Here is a 12,027-nt window from a genome sequence, read left to right as displayed (position 1 = left end):
GACTAAAGATCTGCAGGTCATGCACCACTCAATTTATGTAACCTGGCAGCTGTGTTGAAGACGCGAGTGTCGGATTTCGCAGGTCTTTAGCCCAATTTTAATGATGTGTCAGTATAGATGTGCAGAGATTGACAGATTCTACAGAGGGAGATGTTGCAACACTTTGCAAAGATTAGACTTTGTAGAAAAAAACTTGGAAAAAGAAGCTTGGTGATTCGTTTGCTTCCAGTTTTGACTTTTCCTTCTGTACCCACATGATGGCACCGGTTCTGACATAAACGGTAGTAACCAGACCGAAAAGCAGCGCACATTTCGGTGCTTTATTTCGGTGCTTTTTTTTCCCTGAGCTGTGATACACTTTAGATTCTAGCCAATCGTTTTACGTTTCCGAGGATAGTAGGCGGGGCCAGGTACGTACGTTCTTTTAGAGCAGAGCTACAGATTAAAAATGCCCAAGGCAAAGCGGTCAAAAGTCTGGCTGTACTTCACAGCAAAAGATGCAAACTCAGCAGCAACAAGAGCTTTAAGGTGATACTGTGATACTGTCAAAGGAGGTAACACCTCAAATCCGATGAAACACCTGGCGACGCATAGCGGGGTTTTTTTAAAGCCGAGAAATGCACCGTATTTGATAGCTTGCTGCGAGACCTCACACCAAGCACATCTACTGCGGGTGGGTTGCCTGTTATCGGACCCGGATTTAGCAACATCCCCCAAAAACACGGGTCAGTGTAGCAGAAATGATGAGGATGATGATGCAGCAGCAGCCGTTCTTCTCTGCGTGAGTAGCTTAATGTTGTCAGTGGCGTGTCCAGCGGGGTGGCCTGGGGGGGCACAGGCCACCCCCCCAACCAGACTGGCCACCCCAGGTGCCACCCCAAAGACAAAACAATAAAATTCAATCAAATATCAAATGTCCGATTATGTTTTCACGGTGAAGCTCAGATATCCGAGTGTACATGAATGCAGCATCGGCTTCTGCGCTATGTGCATCACGTTAGCAAAGGTAGGAGAGCCAAGCACGAAAGACGACTTGTGTCAAGCCAGCCTCCAATTCGAGACTTGCAGTCAAGCCAGCCTCCAGTTGATTTTACGTTCCCTGTGTATTCAAAGTATTACGGGAATGGATGTGGAAACCAGATTTCAAAATAAAAGCCAACTTCGAGTGAATTAACAGATATGTTAAGAACATAATAACATATAATTTAGGCTTCTTTTTTTTTAGAAACTCTAATGTTACATCTACATGACACAGCCTTGTACCCTAATTGTGCCCTGTCAAGGCCATCTTATTTTGGATTTCAAAGTAAAAGCCCTGTGAATCTTCATTTTTGAACTACTCTTTCAATGAATTCATAATGCTCTTAAAAGCAAAAGTCGTATTTCCAAATACTATTTGAACTTTGTATCAACACTTTCCAACCGCAGTCTTTTTCACAGTAATACCATATCAAATAAATTCTTTCTGATTTTGCTTTTCATAGTAATGGCCCTTTGAAATTGCCGATATTTGACTTAATCTTCTAACGATTCAAAATGCTCTAAAATGGAAAATTCCTGTTTCCACAGGGTAATTCCACCTTAGATCAACAGTATACAACCCCACAGTGATACCATATCAATATCAAGTCATTCTGATTTTGCTTTCAAAAATAAAAGCCCTTTCAAATTGTCCATAATTGACCTAACTTTCAGTGATTTCAAAATGCTCTAAAATGGAAAATTCTTGTTTCCACAGGGTAATTCCACTTTAGATCAACAGTATACAACCCCACAGTGACACCATATCAATATCAAGTCATTCTGATTTTGCTTTCAAAAATAAAAGCCTTTTCAAATTGTCCATAATTGACCTAACTTTCAGTGATTTCAAAATGCTCTTAAATAGAATTTTGCTGTTTCCACAGGGTAATTCCACTTTGGATCAATAGTATACAACCTCACAGTGATACCATATCAATATCAAGTCATTCTGATTATGCCTTCCAAAATAAAAGCCTTTTCAAATTGTCCATAATTGACCTAACTTTCAGTGATTTCAAAATGCTCTAAAATGGAAAATTCTTGTTTCCACAGGGTAATTCCACCTTAGATCAACAGTATACAACCCCACAGTGACACCATATCAATATCAAGTCATTCTGATTATGCCTTCCAAAATAAAAGCCTTTTCAAATTGTCCATAATTGACCTAACTTTCAGTGATTTCAAAATGCTGTAAAATGGAAAATTCCTGTTTCCACAGGGTAATTCCACTCCAGATCAACAGTATACAACCCCACGGTGATACCATATCAATATCAAGTCATTCTGATTTTGCTTTCAAAAATAAAAGCCCTTTCAAATTGTCCACAATTGACCTAACTTTCTGTGATTTCAAAATACTCTAAAATGGAAAATTCCTGTTTCCACAGGATAATTCCACCTTAGATCAACAGTATACAACCCCACAGTGACACCATATCAATATCAAGTCATTCTGATTATGCCTTCCAAAATAAAAGACTTTTCAAATTGTCCATAATTGACCTAACTTTCAGTGATTTCAAAATGCTCTTAAATAGAATTTTGCTGTTTCCACAGGGTAATTCCACTTTAGATCAACAGTATACAACCTCACAGTGATACCATATCAATATCAAGTCATTCTGATTTTGCTTTTCATAGTAATGGCCCTTTGAAATTGCCGATATTTGACTTAATCTTCTAACGATTCAAAATGCTCTAAAATGAAAAATTCTTGTTTCCACAGGGTAATTCCACTTTAGATCAACAGTATACAACCTCACAGTGATACCATATCAATATCAAGTCATTCTGATTTTGCTTTCAAAAATAAAAGCCTTTTCAAATTGTCCATAATTGACCTAACATTCAGTGATTTCAAAATGCTCTAAAATGAAAAATTCTTGTTTCCACAGGGTAATTCCACCTTAGATCAACAGTATACAACCCCACAGTGACACCATATCAATATCAAGTCATTCTGATTATGCCTTCCAAAATAAAAGACTTTTCAAATTGTCCATAGTTGACCTACCTTTCAGTGATTTCAAAATGCTCTAAAATGGAAAATTCTTGTTTCCACAGGGTAATTCCACTTTAGATCAACAGTATACAACCTCACGATGTTACCATATCAATATCAAGACATTCTGATTTTGCTTTCAAAAATAAAAGCCCTTTCAAATTGTCCATAATTGACCTAACTTTCAGTGATTTCAAAATGCTGTAAAATGAAAAATTCTTGTTTCCACAGGGTAATTCCACCTTAGATCAACAGTATACAACCCCACAGTGATACCATATCAATATCAAGTCATTCTGATTATGCCTTCCAAAATAAAAGACTTTTCAAATTGTCCATAATTGACCTAACTTTCAGTGATTTCAAAATGCTCTTAAATAGAATTTTGCTGTTTCCACAGGGTAATTCCACTTTAGATCAACAGTATACAACCTCACAGTGATACCATATCAATATCAAGTCATTCTGATTTTGCTTTTCATAGTAATGGCCCTTTGAAATTGCTGATATTTGACTTAATCTTCTAACGATTCAAAATGCTCTAAAATGAAAAATTCTTGTTTCCACAGGGTAATTCCACTTTAGATCAACAGTATACAACCTCACAGTGATACCATATCAATATCAAGTCATTCTGATTTTGCTTTCAAAAATTAAAGCCTTTTCAAATTGTCCATAATTGACCTAACTTTCAGTGATTTCAAAATGCTCTAAAATGAAGAATTCTTGTTTCCACAGGGTAATTCCACCTTAGATCAACAGTATACAACCCCACAGTGACACCATATCAATATCAAGTCATTCTGATTATGCCTTCCAAAATAAAAGACTTTTCAAATTGTCCATAGTTGACCTACCTTTCAGTGATTTCAAAATGCTCTAAAATGGAAAATTCCTGTTTCCACAGGGTAATTCCACTTTAGATCAACAGTATACAACCTCACGATGTTACCATATCAATATCAAGACATTCTGATTTTGCTTTCAAAAATAAAAGCCCTTTCAAATTGTCCATAATTGACCTAACTTTCAGTGATTTCAAAATGCTGTAAAATGAAAAATTCTTGTTTCCACAGGGTAATTCCACCTTAGATCAACAGTATACAACCCCACAGTGACACCATATCAATATCAAGTCATTCTGATTATGCCTTCCAAAATAAAAGACTTTTCAAATTGTCCATAGTTGACCAACCTTTCAGTGATTTCAAAATGCTCTAAAATGGAAAATTCCTGTTTCCACAGGGTAATTCCACTTTAGATCAACAGTATACAACCCCACGGTGATACCATATCAATATCAAGTCATTCTGATTTTGCTTTCAAAAATAAAAGCCTTTTCAAATTGTCCATAATTGACCTAACTTTCAGTGATTTCAAAATGCTCTTAAATAGAATTTTGCTGTTTCCACAGGGTAATTCCACTTTAGATCAACAGTATACAACCCCACGGTGATACCATATCAATATCAAGTCATTCTGATTTTGCTTTTCATAGTAATGGCCCTTTGAAATTGCCGATATTTGACTTAATCTTCTAACGATTCAAAATGCTCTAAAATGAAAAATTCTTGTTTCCACAGGGTAATTCCACCTTAGATCAACAGTATACAACCTCACAGTGATACCATATCAATATCAAGTCATTCTGATTTTGCTTTCAAAAATAAAAGCCCTTTCAAATTGTCCACAATTGACCTAACTTTCTGTGATTTCAAAATGCTCTAAAATGAAAAATTCTTGTTTCCACAGGGTAATTCCACTTTAGATCAATAGTATACAACCTCACAGTGATACCATATCAATATCAAGTCATTCTGATTTTGTTTTCAAAAATAAAAGCCCTTTCAAATTGTCCACAATTGACCTAACTTTCAGTGATTTCAAAATGCTCTAAAATGGAAAATTCCTGTTTCCACAGGATAATTTCACTTTAGGTCAACAGTATACAACCTCACGATGTTACCATATCAATTTCAAGTAATTCTGATTATGCCTTCCAAAATAATGGCCTGTTGAAAATGCCCATAATTTACCTAACTTTCAGTGATTTCGGAATGCTCTAAAAAGGAAATTTTCTGTTTCCACAGAATAATTTCACTTTAAATCAACAGTATACAACCTCACGATGTTACCATGTCAATTTCAAGTCAGTCTGATTTTGCTTTTCAAAATAAAAGCTTTTTCAATTTGCCCATATATGACTTACTCTTGGAGCGAATTCAAAATGCTCTAAGATGGAAAATTGCTGTTTCCACAGCATAATTCCACTTTAGATCAATAGTATCCAACCCCACAGTGATACCATATCAATATCAAATCAGTCTGATGTTGCCTTCCAAAATAAAAGACTTTTCAAATTGCCGATATACGACCTACTCTTTTAAAGAATTCAGAACGCTCTAAAAATGAAACTTGCTCTTTCCACAGGATGAATCCATGTTAGATCAAAAGTGTACATCCACACCATGGTACTACTTCAATTTCAAGTCATTCTGATTTTGCCTTCCAAAATAATGGCCTGTTGAAAATGCCAATAACTTACCTAACTTTCAGTGATTTCGGAATGCTCTAAAAAGGAAATTTTCTTGTTTCCACAGAATAATTTCACTTTAAATCAACAGTATACAACCCCACAGAGATACGATGTTAAGATCAAGTCACTCTGATTTTGCCTTCCAAAATAAAAGTATTTTCAAATTGCCCATAGACGACCTACTCGTTTAACGATTTCAAAATGCTCTTAAATTGAAAGATGCTGTTTCCACAGGATAATTCCACTTTAGATCAACAGTATCCAACCCGACAGTAAAACCATGTAAATTTTATGTTGGTCTGATTTCGCCTTTCAAATTAATGGCCCGTCGAATTTGTCCATATGTGATATACTCTTTCAATTATTTCAGAATGTTTTAAAAATGAAAATTGCTGTTTCAACACATATTGTGTTTTCATTTTGAAAAGCAAAATCAGACTCAATTGATTATGACAGAATTGAATCATAAAGATGATGTAAAAGGAAGCTGAAATTGCCACTAGGTTGTAATTGATAGTACGTTTATATTTTAAGTCTGTGGAAAGATGTCATGGTTGGTTTGCAAGCTGTTTTGTAATTTCTTTATTTAGAATGACATCTTTCATTTTTAGAGCGTTCTGAATTCTTTAAAAGAGTAGGTCGTATATCGGCAATTTGAAAAGTCTTTTATTTTGGAAGGCAACATCAGACTGATTTGATATTGATATGGTATCACTGTGGGGTTGGATACTATTGATCTAAAGTGGAATTATGCTGTGGAAACAGCAATTTTCCATCTTAGAGCATTTTGAATTCGCTCCAAGAGTAAGTCATATATGGGCAAATTGAAAAAGCTTTTATTTTGAAAAGCAAAATCAGACTGACTTGAAATTGACATGGTAACATCGTGAGGTTGTATACTGTTGATTTAAAGTGAAATTATGCTGTGGAAACAGAAAATTTCCTTTTTAGAGCATTCCGAAATCACTGAAAGTTAGGTAAATTATGGGCATTTTCAACAGGCCATTATTTTGGAAGGCATAATCAGAATTACTTGGAATTGATATGGTAACATCGTGAGGTTGTATACTGTTGACCTAAAGTGAAATTATCCTGTGGAAACAGGAATTTTCCATTTTAGAGCATTTTGAAATCACTGAAAGTTAGGTCAATTGTGGACAATTTGAAAGGGCTTTTATTTTTGAAAACAAAATCAGAATGACTTGATATTGATATGGTGTCACTGTGGGGCTGTATACTGTTTATCTAAGGTGGAATTACCCTGTGGAAACAGGAATTTTCCATTTTAGAGCATTTTGAAATTGTTCCAGGATCAAGTCAGATATGGGCATTTTGAAAAGTCTTTTATTTTTGAAAGCAAAATCAGAATGACTTGATATTGATGTGGTAACATCGTCCGGTTGTATACTGTTGACCTAAAGTGAAATTATCCTGTGGAAACAGCAATTTTCACTTTTAGAGCATTTTGAAATCTTTAAAAGAGTAGGTCGTATCTTGGCAATTTGAAAAGTCTTTTATTTTGGAAGGCATAATCAGAATGACTTGATATTGATATGGTAACATCGTGAGGTTGTATACTGTTGACCTAAAGTGAAATTATCCTGTGGAAACAGCAAAATTCTTTTTAAGAACATTTTGAAATCGTTAAAAAAGTAGGTCGTATATATGCTCAATTTGAAAGGGCATTTATTTTGGAAGGCATAATCAGAATGACTTGATATTGATATGGTATCACTGTGGGGCTGTATACTGTTGATCTAAGGTGGAATTACCCTGTGGAAACAGGAATTTTCCATTTTAGAGCATTTTGAAATTGTTCCAGGATCAAGTCAGATAGGGGCAGTTTGAAAATGCTTTTATTTTTGAAAGCAAAATCAGAATGACTTGAAATTGATATGGTAACATCGTGAGGTTGTATACTGTTGAACTAAAGTGAAATTATCCTGTGGAAACAGCAAAATTCTGTTTAAGAACATTTTGAAATCGTCAAAAAAGTAGGCCGTATATGTTCAATTTGAAAGGGCATTTATTTTGGAAGGCAAAATCAGAATGACTTGATATTGATATGGTATCACTGTGAGGTTGTATACTATTGATCTAAAGTGGAATTACCCTGTGGAAACAAGAATTTTTCATTTTAGAGCATTTTGAAATCACTGAATGTTAGGTCAATTATGGACAATTTGAAAGGGCTTTTATTTTTGAAAGCAAAATCAGAATGACTTGATATTGATATGGTATCACTGTGAGGTTGTATACTGTTGATCTAAGGTGGAATTACCCTGTGGAAACAAGAATTTTTCATTTTAGAGCATTTTGAAATCACTGAAAGTTAGGTCAATTATGGACAATTTGAAAAGGCTTTTATTTTTGAAAGCAAAATCAGAATGACTTGATATTGATATGGTATCACTGTGGAGCTGTATACTGTAAATACAGAGTGGAATTATCCTGTGGAAACAGGAATTTTTCATTTTAGAGCATTTTGAAATCACTGAAAGTTAGGTCAATTGTGGACAATTTGAAAGGGCTTTTATTTTTGAAAACAAAATCAGAATGACTTGATATTGATATGGTATCACTGTGGGGTTGTATACTGTTGATCTAAAGTGGAATTACCCTGTGGAAACAAGAATTTTTCATTTTAGAGCATTTTGAATCGTTAGGAGATTAAGTCAAATATCGGCAATTTCAAAGGGCCATTACTATGAAAAGCAAAATCAGAATGACTTGATATTGATATGGTATCACTGTGGGGTTGTATACTGTTGATCTAAAGTGGAATTACCCTGTGGAAACAGGAATTTTCCATTTTAGAGCATTTTGAAATCACTGAAAGGTAGGTCAATTATGGACAATTTGAAAGGGCTTTTATTTTTGAAAGCAAAATCAGAATGACTTGATATTGATATGGTAACATCGTGAGGTTGTATACTGTTGATCTAAAGTGGAATTACCCTGTGGAAACAGGAATTTTCCATTTTAGAGCATTTTGAAATCACTGAAAGGTAGGTCAATTATGGACAATTTGAAAAGGCTTTAATTTTTGAAAGCAAAATCAGAATGACTTGATATTGATATGGTATCACTGTGAGGTTGTATACTGTTGATCTAAAGTGGAATTACCCTGTGGAAACAAGAATTTTTCATTTTAGAGCATTTTGAATCGTTAGAAGATTAAGTCAAATATCGGCAATTTCAAAGGGCCATTACTATGAAAAGCAAAATCAGAATGACTTGATATTGATATGGTATCACTGTGAGGTTGTATACTGTTGATCTAAAGTGGAATTACCCTGTGGAAACAGCAAAATTCTATTTAAGAGCATTTTGAAATCACTGAAAGTTAGGTCAATTATGGACAATTTGAAAAGTCTTTTATTTTGGAAGGCATAATCAGAATGACTTGATATTGATATGGTGTCACTGTGGGGTTGTATACTGTTGATCTAAGGTGGAATTATCCTGTGGAAACAGGAATTTTCCATTTTAGAGTATTTTGAAATCACAGAAAGTTAGGTCAATTGTGGACAATTTGAAAGGGCTTTTATTTTTGAAAGCAAAATCAGAATGACTTGATATTGATATGGTATCACCGTGGGGTTGTATACTGTTGATCTGGAGTGGAATTACCCTGTGGAAACAGGAATTTTCCATTTTACAGCATTTTGAAATCACTGAAAGTTAGGTCAATTATGGACAATTTGAAAAGGCTTTTATTTTGGAAGGCATAATCAGAATGACTTGATATTGATATGGTGTCACTGTGGGGTTGTATACTGTTGATCTAAGGTGGAATTACCCTGTGGAAACAAGAATTTTCCATTTTAGAGCATTTTGAAATCACTGAAAGTTAGGTCAATTATGGACAATTTGAAAAGGCTTTTATTTTGGAAGGCATAATCAGAATGACTTGATATTGATATGGTATCACTGTGAGGTTGTATACTATTGATCTAAAGTGGAATTACCCTGTGGAAACAGCAAAATTCTATTTAAGAGCATTTTGAAATCACTGAAAGTTAGGTCAATTATGGACAATTTGAAAAGGCTTTTATTTTTGAAAGCAAAATCAGAATGACTTGATATTGATATGGTGTCACTGTGGGGTTGTATACTGTTGATCTAAAGTGGAATTACCCTGTGGAAACAAGAATTTTCCATTTTAGAGCATTTTGAATCGTTAGAAGATTAAGTCAAATATCGGCAATTTCAAAGGGCCATTACTATGAAAAGCAAAATCAGAAAGAATTTATTTGATATGGTATTACTGTGAAAAAGACTGCGGTTGGAAAGTGTTGATACAAAGTTCAAATAGTATTTGGAAATACGACTTTTGCTTTTAAGAGCATTATGAATTCATTGAAAGAGTAGTTCAAAAATGAAGATTCACAGGGCTTTTACTTTGAAATCCAAAATAAGATGGCCTTGACAGGGCACAATTAGGGTACAAGGCTGTGTCATGTAGATGTAACATTAGAGTTTCTAAAAAAAAAAGAAGCCTAAATTATATGTTATTATGTTCTTAACATATCTGTTAATTCACTCGAAGTTGGCTTTTATTTTGAAATCTGGTTTCCACATCCATTCCCGTAATACTTTGAATACACAGGGAACGTAAAATCAACTGGAGGCTGGCTTGACTGCAAGTCTCGAATTGGAGGCTGGCTTGACACCAGTGAAAGACGGCACTGCAGGAAACAATTTTTCGGTGAAAGAAAATGAGGACAGAATAAATGTCCCGGTAAGTAATATTAAGTTTGTTGAGTTTAGTAAACTTCGGTGAAATTAGAATCCCAAGGAAAAAAATAACACTTAAAGAATTATTGCAGCCGTGGAATATATCAGACAGTATGCTACTGAGGGCAGCTAACATAAGAGTTATGAGTTATAAGATATAATCTAAGTCGTAACATTGCTGTATGGAGCTGCAGATTTGGTTGCAGGTTAACATAGCTGGACTGGCCATCGGGCATACCGGCATATGCCCGGTGACTTATTTTTTATTTTTTTTGTAATGGCATGAACAATGAGAGGTGGTGGATTGGCCAGATGCAGGTCGATGTGTAAAAAATAACTCAGTTGTTTGGTGGTGGCTATGACGGGGCTTCCACAGAGGCCAGCAGGTGGATGAGGGAAGGGGAGGCAGGAGGAGAGACCCGAAGCAGCCACCAGTCCGAGTGTCAGGTGAACTGAACTTCAGGTAAGAAGTTATGACCTGCAGTCTATCTGGGTCAGATATAAACCAAGTTTAGGTGGAGTTTATTTTCATTGTGCTGACTTTTTACCCTCAGTTGCAATAACTCGTACTGCGATCTAGCCAGCTTGATGGAGTTTTTAGGTGGGTGGATGCTATGATGTTACTGATAGTGAACTTTATTTTATTCATAAGGTTAGTTAGTAGAGTTGCCAACGGCTCCTTAAAAAAATGGAATGGTCCCTCATTCAGAGAAAATATTACGTGTTTGGTATTGAGCTGAGAAGAGACACAGTTTGTCCCGGACTTTAGCTAGAATGGAAAAAGACACAAAGCTGGAGTTATTCTGTCGTTACGCTGCACAGCTGCCTCTTCTTCTCTCATTCTCTCCTCTCCTGTTTCTACTTCAATCATAAAACTGATCAGTGATCAGCATATCGGCTTTTCTCTCTTGTTTGTTTATCGCCCACTTTGCGCCAGAAAGAGGAAACCAGCAGATGTCGCGCTAAACAACAGCAGCACGTTTAAGCTTGATCAGCTGTTGTTAGAATGTATTTAATATTAATTTCTAGTATCAGCTGATGTTTGCTGGAGCCACAGCTGTAAAGCTGCTGGTCATGATGTCGGTTTGTATATCTGGTGAGAGGGAAACATGAAGATGAAACCAGGAGATGTCCTTACTGAACCATCAGAGCTGAGCAGGTGATGGAGAAACAGGTTTACCTTTTAGGTGACATGAATGAGTTGAAGTTATGAACTGTTTCTGAGAGACAAATAACACCAGGATCCTTTTCTAAGTAGCTGACAGCTGGTAACTGTGCAGGGGCGGGTCTAGCAAAGTGTTTCCAGGGGGCCAGGTAGGGCATTAACAGGGAGAGGGGGGCACAAAGAAATACTTTTCTTTCTTATTCTCATTTAAAATATCTAGCTTTTATTAAATAATTATCTAAATCGTACAACCAAAGTTTTTATCTGATGTAAAATGTATAGAAATCATACATATACCAACAAGACTGTACATCACTGTCACAACAGGGTTTGTTTTCATTCAAAGTCTTTATGGCTTTAACACCTGTTGGGCCGGTCTGTAGTCAAAATGCCCGATTTTCTGTCCCAGTCCAGTCCTGCAGGTTAATACTGGCAGTGTCACCATGCCAGCTGACTGTATTTCATCATAAGCCAGTGTTGCTCTTGATCAATATTACCAAAGTTTACCATAAGGCAGCATAGAAAGTATTTACTTGCTTTCAGGTTTCATTCAAATGT

The 12,027-nt window shown here is 35.6% G+C and overlaps 1 protein-coding gene across 2 annotated transcripts in view; it reads left to right on the top strand.

Annotated features, from left to right (window-relative positions):
- The window catches only part of clcn6 (chloride channel 6), a 34,368-nt gene that overhangs the window by 8,624 nt on the left and 13,717 nt on the right, over positions 1–12,027 (top strand). The window lies entirely within an intron of this gene.

This window comes from Astatotilapia calliptera, chromosome 20, assembly GCF_964374335.1.
Source record: "Astatotilapia calliptera chromosome 20, fAstCal68.1, whole genome shotgun sequence".
Classification (NCBI taxonomy): Eukaryota; Metazoa; Chordata; class Actinopteri; order Cichliformes; family Cichlidae; genus Astatotilapia; species Astatotilapia calliptera.
The sequence above is the reverse complement of the archived record's forward strand: the minus strand, read 5'-3'. Positions and strand labels throughout refer to the sequence as shown.